Raw genomic sequence first — 18,537 nt, forward strand, 5'->3', positions numbered from 1 at the left:
GTCTTCCGCTCCGGCTTTCGTCCCTCGGAACCCCCGCACGCTTCCTTCTCGTTCGCCGGTGTACTCTTCCGCAGCGTCTCGTCCCTCAGACGCACCTCGTGCCATCCTTCTCGCTAGTTGCGTCTTCCACCCTACTATCTGTGCTCTTAAGCTCCTGCACACTTAGACACAAGGTTAGAAATACATAGTACCTAATTTAACTTGTTGATCACACCAAAATAACCTTGGAGTTCCAACAATCTCCCCCTTTTTGGTGTGAGCAACCCAAGTTAAGCTAGGGTAAAAATAGACATGAAATAAACTTAACTAAATTTGCAATTAAGTGCAAAAAAATAAAATAATTTTGGTCTACCTCCTTCTAGACTTATACTAATCCTTCTCCCCTTTTGATCACAAAAAAATGGGGTTTCAAGAAAAAAACTCTAAGGATTAAAGACTTAGAAAATTTTGAGATCCTTAAAAACATGCAATAATTTTTACATAAACAGTCTCTGAAAAAAATTTAAGTAAAATTGTAATAAAATTTTCTAAGTGAAATTAAAAGAAAGAATTCTAACTTAGACGGTTTTGCAAAGAAATAAATAAAAAAAAACAATTTTCTAAGTTAGAATATATATATATATATATATATATATATATATATATATATATATATATATATATATATATATTTTGAAAAAAAATTCTAACTTAAATCTTTGAAAATTTTTCTAAGTAATTAAATTTCTAAGTCAATTTCACGTAAAAGTATTTTTTTAAGTATAAAAATATTTTGAAAAAAAATGTTCGAAAAACTTTGAAAGCATTAATTAATTCTAATTTTAATGCTTTGACAGAAAGTTAATTAAACATTTATTTCAATATTTTGGCTTCCAGGTCGTGGCGAGGCACTAGACCTTCTTGGTTATTGGAGCAACAACCACTTCCTTAGACAAAGGCTCATAGAGAAATTCATTGTTTAATTTTCTCACTGAAAAGCGCTAATTTTAATTTTAAAATTTAGACTAAGCAAGATTTTTTAGGAACCCAATAAAATTTCCGGCCTACTGGATTAACTAAAAATTTTTAGGGACATATTCTCTTGAAATGTTCCTAATTTGTCCTGGGTGATATCTATAATACTAATTCAAATTTTAAAATTTTCTAAAATTAGATAAGCATGCATAGTTTTTCAAGTTGTCTATTTGATTTTTTAAAATTTGATTTTCTAATTGTAATTTTTCATTTTCCGATTTTGATTTATCTAATTCTTCTAAAGGACAGGATTTAGCTAAAATTATTTTTAAATTTTTGATTTCCTTTTCTAATTTACAGCAGTCTTTAGTTAATAACTTAACAAACTTAAAAAGTTTGTCGGGAGGAAGAGAACGTACTTGACTTACCTTGTCGAGCTTGTTGTCCGTTTCTCCCCCTGAACTGCTGCTTGCTTCCGACATGGTTCCCCCTTCATCGATGCTCTCGATGCTCATTTTGAAAGAGCTTGACTTGCAGTCGTCGTCTTGATGACTTGCCATTAGAGCAAGTCCGGAGAATGCCTCGACTTCTGACTCCGACGACGTATCATCCCACGTTGCCTTTAGGGCCTTTCGCTTTTGGATAGGCTTCTTACCCTTCTCCTTGTCTTTGTTCTTCAGCTTGGGGCAGTTGTCCTTGACGTGCCCTTCTTCGTCGCAGTGGTAGCAGCGGATCGTTTTTTTCTTCTTTCCCTGTGGATGGTTAGTAGATCTGGATTTACAAAGTTTCTTGAATCTTCTTACCATCATTACCATTTCCTCGTCGTCGAGAGAGGATTCCGACTCTGGTTCGTCTCTTGAAGGTTTGAGGGCGACGTTGTTCTTGGGCTCCTTCATTCCTGCACATCTTGACTCATGCACTTCAAATGTTGAAAAGAATTCTTCTAATGAAATCTTTTCTAAGTCTTTAGAAATGTAAAAGGTATCTACTAATGATGCCCATTTGGTATTTCTAGGAAAGAAATTCAGTGTGTACCTGAGCGAATCTCGGTTACTTACCTTTTCTCTGAGATTCGAAAGTCCGGTAATAATTTCTTTTATTCTCGGGTGTAGATGCGCGACTATCTCGTCTTCCCCAAGTCGCAGGCTGGTGAGCTGAATACGAAGTAGATCTCTTCTAGCGAGCTTGGCTTCGGACGTCCCTTCGTGCAGCTTGAGGAACTTCTCCCAAAGTTCCTTTGTCGAGTCGTAGTGCCCGATCCTGTTGACTTCTTGAGGTGGAACAATGCTTAGCAGATGGTATTATGCTTTGCCGTTCGCCATGTATTTAGCCTGCTCCTTTTTTGTCCATTGACATTTTTCCTTACCTTCTGGAGCTACAAAGCCAGATTCCATTGTTAAAACTAATTCAAAATCTGTTGTAAAAAATACCTGCATCAATTTTTTCCAAGTGGCAAAGTCCCCTTCATATTTTGGCGGGTGGATGCTTGGTCCGGCCATCTCATTGCTTCGTTCGACGGTTAGTCCTCCTGAAGCGTCTTAGCTCTGATATCACTTGTAGGACCATTGCGGCCGGCTAGAAGGGGGGTTGAATAACTCTGTAAAAATAAAACACAACCCTTCCCGACTTTTCAAACTAACACTTGCATCTAAAATAGAAAAGCAATAAATCAAAATAGAAAAAAATGAGGCACCAGATGTTTACTTGGTTACAACCAGGGAGGTTGTTAATCTAAGGAAAATGATCGCACTACTATCTCCTTCAGGAGGAGAAGCCTCTTTTACAGCAATGTAGGCACATAAAGAAAGAAGCTAATCTAAACAGTGGAGGTGCACAAGCGTTGTTACAATTTCTAAACTTATTGAAAAGCTTCTGGACCAAGGCTATATTTATAGCCTTGGTCGGGGTGCCTGGAAGGGTTCCGGGCGCCCTATGGGGGATAAGTTTTATCCCCCAACATTCAGATTGAGATAAATCTTGATCTAATCAACATTCAAGGTCCCAGCGCCCGGAAGCATTCCGGGCGCCCCGGACTGCTCCGGGCGCCCGGAAGCATTCCGGGCGCCTCAGACTGCTCCGGGCGCCCGGAATCATTCCGGGCGCCCCGGAGCCCAAAGTCAACAGAAGTTGACTTTTTCGTCCGGAACCTCTTTTCCGGTTCAGTCCCGCCTCGATCCGGTTCTTCTACTCCGGATCTGCTTGCTTGGGTGATCTCTGCCATCCGGAAAGGGGCTCACCCGAACCCAGCTTCCGGTTTTCTCGAGCGGGCTTCCCTCCGACTTCTCATCCCTCGGAATCACCGCGTGTTTCTTTCTTGTCCGCCGACGTACTCATCCGCAGTCTTCGTCCCTCGGACGCACCGCGTGTCGTCCTTCTCGCTAGCTGCGTCTCTTGCTCCTCGAGCAGTCTTCCGCTCCGGCTTTCGTCCCTTGGAACCCCCGCACGCTTCCTTCTCGTCCGTCGATGTACTCTTCCGCAGCGCCTCATCCCTCGGACGCACCTCGTGCCGTCCTTCTCACTAACTGCGTCTTCCACTCGACTACCTATGCTCCTAAGCTCCTGCACACTTAGACACAAGGTTAGAAACACACAGGACCTAACTTAACTTGTTGATCACACCAAAACAACCTTGGGATTCCAACAACAACCACTCATGGGTTAGTGGTATTTCAGGCAAGGTGTGTGTGCAGTTTGCTTTATCAGGGCTCCGCTGGTCTGCTCATGGGTAGTGGTGACTGTAGCGTAGTAGCGGGTAGGGATCCCTTCTCTTGACTATGACACAGGGAGATGAGAGTTGTGGCTCCCTCACTATGTTTGGGGTAGGAGGATAAGTGTACTCCGACAACATCCTGTCCACTCGGTCACTCAAGAGTAGTGATGACAGAGTGCACAATTGTCACAACTCTACCCACTCGACCTCACCATCGCGTGTGAGGTAGCTGACTGACGTCAGGGGTGACCAGGACATTTGCATCATATGCATGGATTGCATTTATTGTTTGTGATTGTTGCATATTAGATGCTACATTTTTGTGGTTGCATATGATTGACATGCATACAACAGACATGAGGTATTTGATCTGACGATCCTTATCTCTGGATAGGAGATCCTGATGAGTACAACTTCTTAATTTATTCAGTTTTTTGCATTTCCTGTTATTGATCAGGAGATTGTACTCCATGATTATTATTGATAGCTATATCTTATTATGCATGTCAGTTCGATACCCGCTGAGTTCTTGAACTCACCCCGTTGCTTATTTCCTATTTTATGTTGAAGCTGTCAGGAGGTTCCAGTCGCTAGTCCCCACTCCGTGTTGTGATAGTTTTCTATTTTCAGTCTTTGTTTTCTTGTTATGTATATACATACTGGTGATGTGTGTGTCTTACACTCATGGATTTTATATCGTGATTCGGGTATGATGCCCATGTTTTCCGCTGTGGTAGTTTTTACGTTGTGGGTTGTGTTTTCCTCGTTGTAGTGGAGTAAATTTTTATTGAACTGCGTGGTTGTGATTGTCAGCCGGAGGTTGTACTATATAAACTGCATGGATTGTTTATTTAATTATTGTATATGTTCCGGCTGTGTTGGCCGAGGATTGAGAGGCCTTGAGGGCTTGTAGACAAGTTTTATATTGTCACCCATATAAGAGAGATGTTGCTGAAATTTCACCGGCAGGGACTCTCCCGGGGCATGACAATATCATTTATTTGATAAATAAATTTACTATTTAGGTGTACATTCGCTATGTATATGATTTGATCTTAAACTAAACTAATGAAGTCCACAATATAATGTATATCATGAGAGAAATTATGATTGGATCACAATTTGTAAGTATCTTTCCATGTATAATTATATACGTATGAAAATATTCTCTAATCGATGAATTGATAATATTGGACATCATCAATTTTGTAAGACTAGCATATGTTATACTCCTTGGTTTATTCAAGCGGTTGGTCCTCACTGGCTAGAAACATGATGTTGAGAGTTAACATATGGATGCTAGTTAAGGATAACTAGTTTATTGGATGTGACATGTTATGAGACTTCATGTGGTTCTTTACATGCCAATGAAGATCTTATTGTAGCTCGAGTGCAATTTCCTTGGACTTGAGGTATTCAAGTCACCTTAGTCATAGAGACTTATACTTTGACATCTTGGTAGGACATCTCTTAAGAGTTGTAGATTTAGTATGGTTGCATATAAGTTAATATACCCGAAAATGTTTGAATAACCCACAGATGATTCACTACCTCTTTTATAAGGAGATGTATACTCTAAGACATCTTGTCAGGATTATTACTCGTAAGTCTTTAGCCAAAGTATTACATGTCAAGAGAATTATCTTCTTAGACATGTGTTTGAGTAATTTGAATCCACAAGGCAAGAAACTATTACTTGGGCTAGGTGTGACACATACTCAACCTAGTGAGGACTAACCATATACCATCTCTTGAACCAAATGAGTATAAAATGAGTGAAAGAAATAAACACACTAATAACTATAACCGTTGAAGGGTTCAGAATTAGTTTTGGAATTAACTGTGAATTTTTAGTTAATTGGACGTCATGATGTACTACTAAGTGCTACTTATAATCAATTTATAATTAATGATTAATTATGAATGACTAACATAACTGGGACCTACATTCACTATGAGTATATTCGAAAAAGGTAAGACAAGTTTGAGAATAGAATTCTCATATTAAGAGAGATTAAGTCTGATAAGACCAAACAAGAGCCGAATATGAAAGATATTTATTGAACTAGAAGCGATAGTGGGTCACACCTTTTGTAGGCAAGGTTGGATCCCTTTTGGTTTAATTATAAACTAAAATTGGTTTGCTTTAATAATAAACCAAGAGTGATTTAGTTTTGACCAAATTGGTTTAATTTGAACCAAGCTTAATGAAAGCGGATCAGGTTGGCTTATAGGGTTTTGGATTTCGGCTTGGGTTATGACTTGCTTTCCAAGTCATTATGAAAAAGTATATAAATAACCCTTCATAGAACAAGAGATGGGGATTAAGGACAACCTAAAATTGTTTTAGGGTTTTTCTTTTCTCCTCCTCTCCCTCTTCGGTTCCACTGATTTCGGTACTGACACCCCTTGCCTTCAATTTTGATACTGATACCCCTTGCAGTCGATTTTGGTGTCGACACCCCTTTTCTCAAATTTTGATGCTGACACTTCCTAGTCGCTGTCTAGCCACCAGACAACAGCTTTGGTGACGCCAGACAGTAAGCCGAAAGGTTATTGCCCTTCTCGATTTGTGTCGTTAGGTTGCCCTCGCTGCTAGGCACAAAATCGAGTCAGAGTTCCTCTCTTGGATTGTGTCATCTCCTCTATTTGGCTAGTACCGAATTGGAGATGAAACTTGTGATAGATCGGATGCGAGTGATAGAGGGGGGGGGGGGGGGGAATATCGCTTCTTTTAAAACTTTTTTTTTTACTTCGTAAATCAGAATTAAGCAGCGGAAAATAAGGAGAGAGACAAAAGTGTTTACTTCGTTCGGAGCCTAGCTCGACTCCTACTCGAAGGCCCGCGATCCTTGATCGCACCGATGGGCAATCCACTATAACCCTTCTTTCCGAGATCCTCGGAAAGAAGCAGATCGTACAAATGAGTAGAGTAAGATAATAACAGCCTACTATCTTACTTGAATTAAGTACAATGCAAGTTAAACAAATATACCAATTACTTAGATAGAAGATGTAGCTCGATCGACACTTCTTGGATGGTACAACAACTTGCTTGATGGATGTGTAGAAGAGTAGTAGCACGAACAACTTTTTCACAGAGATGATATCAGAACTTGTTACCCAGCCATGGACCTGGAGCTTCACTTTTATAAGAATCGTCAACGTTCGGTCGACCGATCCTTGGGTTCGGTCGACCGAACCCACTCCCTTCCTTCCTGGTTGAAGTCTGACGCTGGCTCGATCTTTTGCATTAACTGGTCATTAAGGGTTCGGTCGACCGAACCTCTTTTTCGGTCGACTGAACAGCTTCCTTCCCTGTTCGTCAAAATCTGCTGAGATCTTCATTTAATGCTCCATTAATACTGATTGGATCGGTCGACCGATCCCTGGTTCGGTCAACCGATCAAGTTTTGATCAGACTGTGCTTCGCTTTGGTTTGAACTGATCTCTGGTCTGAGTCAAGCTGGTTCGGTCGACCGATCCTCCTGTTCGGTGGACCGATCAGGCTGAATCTGTAAAACAGAGTTAAATAGTATTCCTGCAAAACAAATGTTAGCATAGTAATATAATGCATGAGTAATATAGACAGTAGAACTGTCTTGATCTCAACTTGGAAACCTTCCCGGTTTCTTCAGTTGGATCAACCACCTAAGGTTGTTCCCTTTATGAACCCGACCTCACTGTCGCTCCTCCAGTTGCATACCTCAACTTACCTGCCAAACATTGGTCCTCCAGACCTGTTTGGAATTTTGCCAGCTCAGTGTCTAATTGCTCGATCCACTAAGACTTTTCCTGCAATACTACATTAGCCAACAACAATAATAGTAATACAGAACACAATGGTAAACCTAAACCTAGATTTATTGAGATCTTCTGGTCCGGTCAATCGTCCGATCGACCGCGCGCGATCGACCGGAAACCATCCGAACAACCTTGCTTAGAGTTTACTCCTCCCAGACTTCTCTTTACCTAAGGTTACCACCCCCTACGATTTACTTCATCTGACTTCACTCACCATAACCTAAGGTTACCACCCCCTAGGATTTTTTCCACTTGGCTTCACTCACCAAGACTCAATATTTGGCTACCCAAGGATTAAGTCCTCCAGGCCTATCCACCTGGCTTCCACGATATACCAAGATTTCCCTTACTTAGCCTACAACTAGGACTCAGTATTCGACTACCCAGGGATCAGGTCCTCCAGACCTATCCACCTGGCTTCCACGATCTACCGAGATTTCTCCCCTTACCTAGCCTACAACTAGGACTTCCCTTGATCAAGCTCCATACTTAAACATATTTGTCTAACATTAAAACCTTGGAGGTCGATTGCACCAACAGCTTGTGACTTTGTAAAGTCATCTCGAAGGTATCTCGGCGTGGATACTAATAGAGGCTAGCCTTATGAGGCTAGCTAAATGCTCTCTTTTGTTGGTCCCTTGGAGGCCGGCAAGAGGGGGTGAATTGCCTTGCAAAGGAAATTAACACTATCTTTTGCTTTCTATTTGACAAAGACAAGCATACATTAGTTGCTAAAGAATAATAACATGATAAGTAAGAGAAGACTCCGAGTTTACTTGGTTTGCAACCGGGAATGTTGCTAATCCAAGGCAATTAAAGCTATAATAGAAAGTGTTAGAATTTTAGGGATGCCCTAAGGCAATCGACTTACGATTTTTTTTCTATTTATTTGATAAGTATAGATTCACTATTTGAGTGCATATTATATGCTTGATTGTCTTAAACTCATCTACTGAATATCCATAATATAATTCATAGTATGAGAGAATTTATGATTGGATTGCAACTAGTGATTATCTCTACATGTGCAATTATGAATATATTGAAATTTTCCTAGTCGTAGAATTGATGCATTCAGACATTATCAATTTTGTAAGACTAACACGGGTTATACTCTTTGGTTTGGCCAAGCAGTTATTTCCTCACTAGCTGGAGGCATTGGGATGTCGAGAGTTAAACATAGATGTTGGTTATGGTAACTAGTTTATTGGAGTGACTCACTGTAAGACTTCATATGGTTCTCTACATATATATAGTTATGTCTGTGAAGTTCTTATTACAGCACGAGCGTAAGTTTCCTTCGACTTAAGGTATATAAGTCATCTTGGTCATGGAGACTTATACATTGACATCTTAAACAAACATCTAATTGAGGTGTGGACCCGGGATGATTGGGTATAAGTTGAAGTACCCAAAGGTGTTTGGATAGCCCACAGAGGATTCATCGCTCCTTGCAAGAAGACATATACCCTATGCCCATTTGTTAGGATTATTACTCAAAGTCTTTGGCTAAAACATCACATGTTAAGAGTGAGAGATTCTTGTACATATGTACGAGTAATTTGAATCTGTAGAACGATGAAGTATTACTTGGGCTAGGTGTGACGTAGTCAGCCTAGTGGGGATAAGATACATAGACCATGTTCTAAACTAAGTGAGTATAAGACGAGTGAAAGGAACGAGGCATGACTCACTATAGCTGCTGAAGGATTTAGAATTAATTCTAAGATCAACTATGATTTTTCGGCTAATCAGGGATCATGATGTACTACTAGGTGCCACTCATGATCGTTTTATAATTGAGTAGTTAATTATGGACGGTCAAGATAAAACGGGAACCTATTGGGTCACACGTACTAACAAGTCTCTAAAAAACATAAAACAAGTTAAAGAATAGGATTTTTAGATCAAGAGATAAATATTTAGTTGGACCATACATAAGACAAATATGAAAATATTTATCACAATGGAAGCGCGGATGAGCCACATCTCTTATGAAAGAGTTGGACTATATTTAGTTTAATCATGAATTAGTCATGAACCAACTTGGTTTAATTGTAAACCAAACTAAAGAGTTAATCAGCTAATTTTTTGTTAAGGGATAATGGGTTGGATTTGGGCTTTCTAATCCAACTCATTAATGAGGGCTATATATTGATATGGTTGAGAGAATATTATACACATGAGATCATTAATTAGATTGTAAGGTTTTTGGAAAACCTTAACCTAATTTCTCTTCTCCTCTCCCTCTCCCCTCTCTCTTTGTCGCTGCCAACAAGGGGAAGCCTTTCCCCTTGTTGCTGTGACCACCACAAGGAAGAAATCTCTTCCTTGTGTGTTTCTCTTCCTCTTTCTCTTGATCCCACTTGTTCGCTCGTGGCTAATAACTTTTAAAGGAGAGACTTGTACTCAAGGAGTTGTCTTGAGGAGCTCAGCGTGAATATGAATAGAGGCTAGGTTCGACAACGTCGCTACAGTTGATGCCCTTCTCGTTACAAGTCATTCGTAGGACTTTCCAAGTAGTTTTTTGTGAAAAGTTATTATATTCCCTATTCAAAAAAATATTATTAATTTTTTTTTTTTGACTATTATTGCATCTTATATGAATTATTTATCCAAATGCTACCTTTAACGTCGCTACTTTAAGTTTGTAAAAACTACTTGACGAATTAGTTTTAAATTAAAAATATATAGTTTTTGTTAAAAAATTCATAAAAATAAATTAACGGTCAGAAAATTTAAAATTTTTTCTTACAGATAAGTGATGAAGTCCTCTTTCTCAGAAAAACTAAAGATGACATTAATTTCCAACAGAAATTATATGAAACAATTTATTTAGATAATTCTAAGTAAACAACAAAAGTTAAATCAATTAAAAGTATAATATGCATAAAAATTTAATTTAAGTATGATTTTGGAACCCAATATAGGTTCCTTCTAACCGAATTAATTAAAAATTTTCTTGGAATAGATTGTCTTTCTACTTTTGTAATTTGATCCTTATGATAACTAAAATACCAGTTAAGCATTCGATGATATTTGAAATTTCCTTCTGAAGCATATGAAAGATTTGAGCATGAATTATTTTTTTCTAGCATTTCAATTTTATCTTTCAATTTTGTATTTTCATTTGTTAATTTCTCAATTTCTTCTTTTAGACATGCATATTCTTTCTTTGATTTTACATATTTAGATATGGTTTTATACAAAGATCTACTTATCATTTTAATGCACTTAGACAGTTGATTTAAAGGAAGTTTACATACCTGACTTGCCATATCATTTTCGTCGGTAGATGCTCCCCCTTAATCATTGCTTTCTTTCAAAGACTCTCCCCCTTCATCGATGCTCATCTCAAACGAGTTTTCTTTGTCTTCAAGTAGGTATTCATCTATAAGAGTTGTTCCGGTAATTTCCTCGATCTCGGATTCTTTTGACGACAACTCGGTGTCCATTGAGGAGTTGGATTCGGCTTCGTTTGGTTCTTCATAGAGCTTCAAGAACTTTTCCCAAAGTTCTTTTACACTCTTGTAGTTGTCGATTCTATTGAGATCCTGAGCAAGCAGAATACTCACAAGGTGGAAATCATGTTGGGGTAATTTCCTTTGGTCAAGTTTGACCAGTTTGACTAATCTTGAGTTGAGTCAAGCTTGAGTCGGGATTTGAGTTTTGATGTTTGACAATATAAGGAGATTGACAATATAAGGAGATTGCTGGAGCAATCGTCCAGTTATGGAGATGGTCAAAGGGTTGACCAGGTTGATAAGAAGACAAGTCAAGTAGGTCAGGGATGACAGGAGACTTGACTGGGTAAGTCCTAACTGGAGGTTAGGCGTCTAGAAGTCCTAACTAGAAGTTAGGTGGTGGTAAAGTCCTAGTGAGGAGCTAGGCAAGGGAAAGTCCTGGTGAGGAGCCATGCAATGGGAAAGTCCTAGTGAGGAGCTAGGCAGGAGAAAGTCCTGGTGAGGAGCCAGGTAATTGGAAAGTCCTGGTGAGAAGCCAGGCAATTGGAAAGTCCAAGTGTGATCTTGGCAAAGGAGAAAGTCCTGGTGAGGAGCTAGGCAGTTGGAAAGTCCAAGTGTGATCTTGGCAAAGGAGAAAGTCCTGGTGAGGAGCCAGGCAATTGGAAAGTCCAAGTGTGATCTTGGCAAAGGTTGTAAGTCCAAGCATGTGATCTTGGCAAGGTAAGTCCTAGTGTGACTTGGCAAGGAGAACTCCACAACTAGGATGAGGCCGAAGGAAGCTCTTGAAGGCAAGGCGTGAAGGATGGGGAGATATCCGAGGGACGCAAGGTTGATGGAGGAGGCTAGAAGGCTAGTTCGAGGTTGGTCGGGTGTGGCCAAATGCTATGCATAGAGACCCAACAGGTCACGGTTGACCAGGAGTTGGGTTGGAGATTTTGGACTTGAGTTTGAGTCAACTTCAGGCTGGTCAATCGATCGGGCGATCGATTGAACTAGGGTCCAATCGATTAGTGGATCGATTGGAGTGTGCTGCGAAGGAAGGAATGGCCCAATCGATTGGTCGATCGATTGGGAGCTGTCAATCGATCAGTCGATCGATTGGGCAGGGGAGTTCTCGCTCGATCGCGAAAACACAGAAAGCTTCTGAATTAATCCACCGATCGATTCAGATGTTCCCAATCGATCGGTCGATCGATTGGGATTCGACCATTGGGCAGGATGCAGGTGATGGATGGCTGTGATGGAGCGGTGATGACGTGACAATCAATTGGGGATGGATTGGATCGATTGGGAGCACTGTTTAAAGCCTCGGCGGAGCATTTTCTCCGCAAATCTTTGCGATTTCTTCCAGCGATTTTCTGCGATCTTCACCAGCGATTTCCTCCGAGTTTCTTGCCAGTTCTTGAGGGTACTTGGAGTGCATCTCCAAGATTCAAGAGGCAACAACAACACACAACAAGTAAGCAAGAAGAGTGTGTTTTCACTTATATTTTTGTATTTCTCTTCTTGTGTGAGTTGTATTTGTGTGTTTGGATTTGTACGAGGCTTCTCCGCCTCCGGTTGCATCTGAGAAGGAGTATTTCATAGTGGAGGAGTGAGTCGGTGTGTGGATTCTTGGATTAGTCACCTCTTCTTGAGGTGGATACCAAGTAAATCCTACTTGTTAGCATTGCATATTTTATCTTCGAGTTGTATTCCGCTGTAAACCATCAAGATGAAGCAAACGACTCAAGCGCGCGATGAACCGCTATTCACCCTCCCTCTAGCAGGCACAAAGGTACCAACAATTGGTATCAGAGTGAGGCCGCTCTTCTACGGACTAATTGTTGGAACCCCAAGGTTGTTTTGGTGTGATCAACAAGTTAAGTTAGGTCCTGTGTTTTTCTAACCTTGTATCTAAGTGTGCAGGAGCTTAGGAGCACAGGTAGTCGAGCGGAAGACACAGCTAGCGAGAAGGACGCCACACGGTGCGTTCGAGGGACGAGGCGCTGCGGAAGAGTACACCGGCGGACGAGAAGGAAGTGAGCGGTGGTTCCGAGGGATGAGAAGCCGGAACGGAAGACTGCTCGAGGAGCAAGAAACACAGCTAGCGAGAAGGTCGGCATGGAGTGCGACTGAGGGACGAAGACTGCGGATAGTACGCTGGCGGACGAGAAGGAACCACGCAGTGATTCCGAGGGACGAGAAGTCGGACCGGAAGCCTGCTAGAGAAGACCAGAAGTTGGGTTCGAGTGAGCTCTATTCCGGATGGCAGAGATCACCCAAGCGAGTGAAAGATCAGTCTGAGGTGAACGGAACCGGAGCAGAAGACCCGGGCTGAAAAAAGTCAACGGGGTTGACTTTCCCTCCCAGGGCGCTCGAAGCGTATCGAGGCGCCCGGACCATTCCGGGGCGCTTAGAGCTGACCGGGGCACTCAGAACGTACCAGGGCACCCGGAACGTACCGAGGCGCCCGGAATTGACTTTTTCTCAGGACCGAGCTTTGACTCGATCTGAACGTTGGGGGATAAAATTTATCCCCCCCAAGGGCACCCGGAATTCTCAGGCCACCCCGACCAAGGCTATAAATATAGCCGTGGTCCAGAAGCTTTTCATCAAATAAGAACTCAAGCAATTCTTTCAACACTGTAACTAAGTAAATCCCGGTGTGCCTTTTACTTTTCTGATTTACTTTCTGGTCATATTATTTTGCAAGTGTTAGTTTAAGAGTTCGAGAAGGGTTTTTGTTTTTGTATTTTCAAGCTATTCAACCCCCCTTCTAGCCGGCCGCAACGGTCCAACAAGTGGTATCAGAGCCGAGGCGCTTCTGGAGGACTAACCGCCAATCGAAGCAAAGATAATGGTCAGACCAAGCATCCAGTCGCCGAAATACGAAGGGGATTTCGCTATCTGGAAAAAACTGATGCAGGTATTTTTCACAACAGATTTTGAATTAATTTTAACAATGGAACTTGGTTTTGTAGCTCCAGAGGGTAAGGAAAAATATCAATGGACAAAAAAGTAGGCTAAATACGTGGCGAACGACAAAAGTATAATACCATTTGTTAAGCGTTCTTCCGCCACAAGAAGTCAATCGAATCGGCAACTACAACTCCGCAAAGGAACTTTGGGAGAAGTTCCTCGAGCTACATGAAGGAACTTTCGAAGCCAAGCTCGCTAGACAACATTTGCTTCGCAATCAGCTCACCAGCCTGCGACTTGGGGAAGACGAGACAGTCGTGCATCTGCACTCGAGAATAAAAGAAACCATTACCGGACTTTCGAATCTCAGAGAAAAGGTAAGTAACCGAGATTCGCTCAGGTACGCACTGAATTCTTTTCCTAGAAATTCAAAATGGGCATCACTATTAGATGCCTTTTACATTTCAAAAGAATTAGAAAAAATTTCATTAGAAGAATTCTTTTCAACATTTGAAGTGCATAAGTCAAGATGTGCAGGAATGAAGGAGCCCAAGAATAATGTCGCCCTCAAGGCTTCGAGAGACAAACCTGAGTCGGAATCTTCTCTCGACGATGAGGAAATGGTAATGATGGTAAGAAGATTCAAGAAACTTTGTAAATCTAGATCTACTAACCATCCACAGGGGAAAAAGAAAAGGACGATCCGTTGCTACCACTGCGACGAAGAAGGGCACGTCAAGGACAACTGCCACAAGCTGAAGAACAAGGACAAGGAGAAGGGTAAGAAACCTATCCAAAAGCGAAAGGCCCTAAAGGCGACGTGGGACGATACGTCATCGGAGTCGGAAGTCGAGGCATTCTTCGGACTTGCTCTAACGACAAGTCATCAAGACGACGACTGCGAGTCAAGCTCTTTCGAAATGAGCATCGAGAGCATCGATGAAGGGGGAGTCACGTCAGAAGAAAGCAGCAGTTCAGGGGGAGAATCAGACAATGAGATCGACAAGGTAAGTCAGGTACGATTTCTTCCTCCCTACAAAATGTTTAAGTTCATTAAACTTTTAACAAAAGATTACTGCAAATTAGAAAATGAAAATAAAAATTTAAAAGTAATTCTAGCTAAGTCCCGTCCCTTAGAAGAATTAGACAAATCAAAATTAGAAAATGAGAAATTGAAATCAGAAAATAAAGATATGAAAATTTAAGTAGATAATTTAAAAAACCATGCATGCTCATCTAATTTTAGAAAATTTAAAAATTTGAATTGGTATTATAGATATCACCAGGGACAAATTAGGAATATCTCTAGAAAATATGTCCCTAAGAAATTTTTAATCAATTCAGTAGGTTGGAACCTATATTGGGTTCCTAAGTCCTGTTTAAATTAAACTATTGATTAGACTTAGAGCCTTTCAGCGAGAAAATTAAACATTGAAATTCTTTATGAGGCTTTGTCTAAGGAAGTGGTTGTTGCTCCAATAACCAAGAATGTCTAGTGTCTCGCCACGACCTGAAAGCTAAAATATTGAAATAAAAATGTTTAATTAACTTTATGATAAAAGCATTAAGGTGGAAATTTAATAATGCTTTAAAAAGTCTTTTAAACATTTTTCTTTCAAATTTTTTACTTAGAATTTCTTTTAGAAAATTTTCGTACTTAAATTTTTTACTTAATTTTTTTTAAAAAAAATCTTTATACTTAGAAAAAAAAAATTTTGTGCGTAAATTTTTTTTTGGAAAATTCAAAATTTAAGTTAGAATTTTTTTTTTGCAAATTCTCTAACTTAGAATTTATTTCGATATTTTTTAACCCTTAGATTTTTTAGAACCCCAATTTTTTATGTGATCAAAGGGGGAGAAGAAAAGTATAAGTCTAGGGGGCGGTAAACAAAATTAATTTTTTTTTTATCTTTTTGCACTTAATTGCAAAATTTAGTTAGTTTATTTTCATGTCTATTTTACCCTACCTTAACTTGGGTTGCTCACATCAAAAATGGGGAGATTGTTGGAACCCCAAGGTTGTTTTGGTGTGATCAACAAGTTAAGTTAGGTCCTGTGTTTTTCTAACCTTATGTCTAAGTGTGCGGGAGCTTAGGAGCACAGGTAGTCGAACGAAAGACACAGCTAGCAAGAAGGACGGCACGTGGTGCGTCCGAGGGACGAGGCGCTGCGGAAGAGTACACCGACGGACGAGAAGGAAGTGTGCGGTGGTTCCGAGGGACGAGAAGCCGGAGTGGAAGACTGCTCGAGGAGCAAGAGACGCAGCTAGCGAGAAGGTCGGCACGGAGTGCGACTGAGGGACGAAGACTGCAGATGAGTACGCTGGCGGACGAGAAGGAACCACGCAGCGATTCCGAGGGACGAGAAGCCGGTGCGGAAGCCTGCTCGAGAACACCGGAAGTTGGGTTCGAGTGAGCCCTATTCCGGATGGCAGAGATCACCCAAGCGAGCGAAAGACTCGGTCTGAGGCGAACGGAACCGGAGTAGAAGACCCGGGCTGAAAAAAGTCAACGGGCTTGACTTTCTCGCCTGAGGGCGCCTGGAGCTGACCGGGGCGCCCGGACCGTTCCGGGGCACCCGAAACGTACCAGGGCGCCCGAAGTTGACTTTTTCCCAGGATCAAGCTTTGACTCGATTTGAACATTGGGGGATAAAATTTATCCCCCCAGGACGCTCGGAACACTTAGGGCGCCCCGACCAAGGCTATAAATATAGCCTTGGTCCAAAAGCTTTTCATCAAATCAGAACTCAAGCAATTCTTTCAACACTTGTATGCTTTCTCTGTAGTTTAGCTTCTGTTGTGCGCTTCATTATTGTAAAAGGCTTCTTCGCCTGAAGGAGATACTAGTGCTACGCTTTCCTTGGATTAACAACCTCCCCGGTTGTAACCAAGTAAATCCCAGTGTGCCTTTTACTTTTCTAATTTACTTTCTGGTTGTATTATTTTGCAAGTGTTAGTTTAAGAGTTCGAGAAGGGTTTTTGTTTTTGTATTTTTAGGCTATTCAACCCCCCTCTTCTAGCCGGCCACAACGGTCCAACACTAATCGATAAGAGAGCAAGAAGCTAGAGGAAGAAGAAGATGGATTTGGAAGGACCACTCGGATGGGACATCCAGATTCCACCTCCGTACGACAAAGAAGATTTTAGTTCATAGAGGAATCGGTTGGAGACATGGTTTCAAATGGATTGGAACCAATGGATTGTTTTGGAAGACTCATTTGAAGCTCCAACGGACAAGAAGGGTAAGCGCCTCTGACCTCGACATTGGACCGAGGAACAACGGGAACAAGCGGAGGCCGATAAGGAGGTAACAAAAATTTTGTTAAATCTATTACCTTCTAATATCATTGTGAGTGTAGGTGAATGCATAAGTGCATGTGATCTTTAGAAGAAGATTATTGCTTATCATGAAGACCCCACTCAATTTCAAGGAGTGGATGAGCCTAAGGAGAAGGGTTCAAAAGGACCAATCCGATGTTGACATGAGGGCAACATTCGAGAAAGAAAAGAAAGAGGAGGAGAAGGAAGATGAGGAGAGATCATCCACATCTTCAAGAGAGGAAGAGGTGGAAGCATCCACATCCTCAAGGGTTTGAGAGGTGGAAGCACCCACATCCTCAAAAGGAGAAGAAGAAGAAGATGATGCAACCTCCACAATTCAAGCTACATCAAAAGGAGAATCAAGCATCATCCCTACAAACAAAGGTATAGAAACTTCAATTGAGAATAATAAAAATCATATCATTTGCTTTGAGTGTAGGGAGCATGGGCACTACAAGAGTAAGTGTCTCAAATTGGCCAAGAAGAAGGGCCAAGTAGTACCCAAGGGCAAGGAGAAGCCCAAGGAGATTGGTCCCACGGAACGTAAGAGCAAGGAGCACATTGTGTGCTTCTCATGCAATCAAAATGGCCATTACCGGAGTCAATGGCCTAAAGGGAAAAATCCAATCAAAGTTAGAGGAGGAAGCACAAATCTAGGGGGAGCCTTTAAGAGCAAACCCAAGGTAACCTTTAATGACGTAATTCATTTTAGAAATGGTAAAGAGCATGTTAGAAATAAGGTACATCATTTAAATGCTAATTGCCATGAGATTAGGAGGAATGATAGAAGTAAGGACAAATATATCCCTCCTCATGCTAGATTTACCACACCTAAGGTTAGGAAGGTAGATAACTATTTAGGCAATAACTCTAAGGATTATAGATATATGCCGAAGTATAGAAATGCTTATAGGGGTCAAGAAAAATCCAAATCTATGGATTTAATGACGGAGAACCAAGTCTTGAGATCAAGACTTAATAATTTAGAAATGACCCTAGCAAGAATGGAAAATATGCTTAGGGGTCAAAATGAGCATACCTAGGGAGAACTAGACAAGAGCCATCCAATGGCTATAGAGGTTTGGGATACAAACCTAAAGCCAAGAAGGATGTGACTTCCTTTCATAGAGTTCCATATAGCTATGGGACCAACCCTATGTTTAGAGGTCAAGTCAAAGATACTAGGGAAGGAATCCCTAAAAGTGCTTTTGGCAAGACCAATGTGACTAAGACTTCCAAGAAGTCTAACAAAGTCACAAAGAAGGTCACAAGGGAGGTCATTCCTAGAGTTGACCTAGTAAAGGTGACTAAGGCTCCAAAAAGGCCAAATAAAGTCACAAAGAAGGTTATAAGGGAAGTTAGCCCTAGAAGTGACCTAGTGG

The sequence above is a fragment of the Zingiber officinale genome, chromosome 2A (genome assembly GCF_018446385.1).
Source record: "Zingiber officinale cultivar Zhangliang chromosome 2A, Zo_v1.1, whole genome shotgun sequence".
NCBI lineage: Eukaryota > Viridiplantae > Streptophyta > Magnoliopsida > Zingiberales > Zingiberaceae > Zingiber > Zingiber officinale.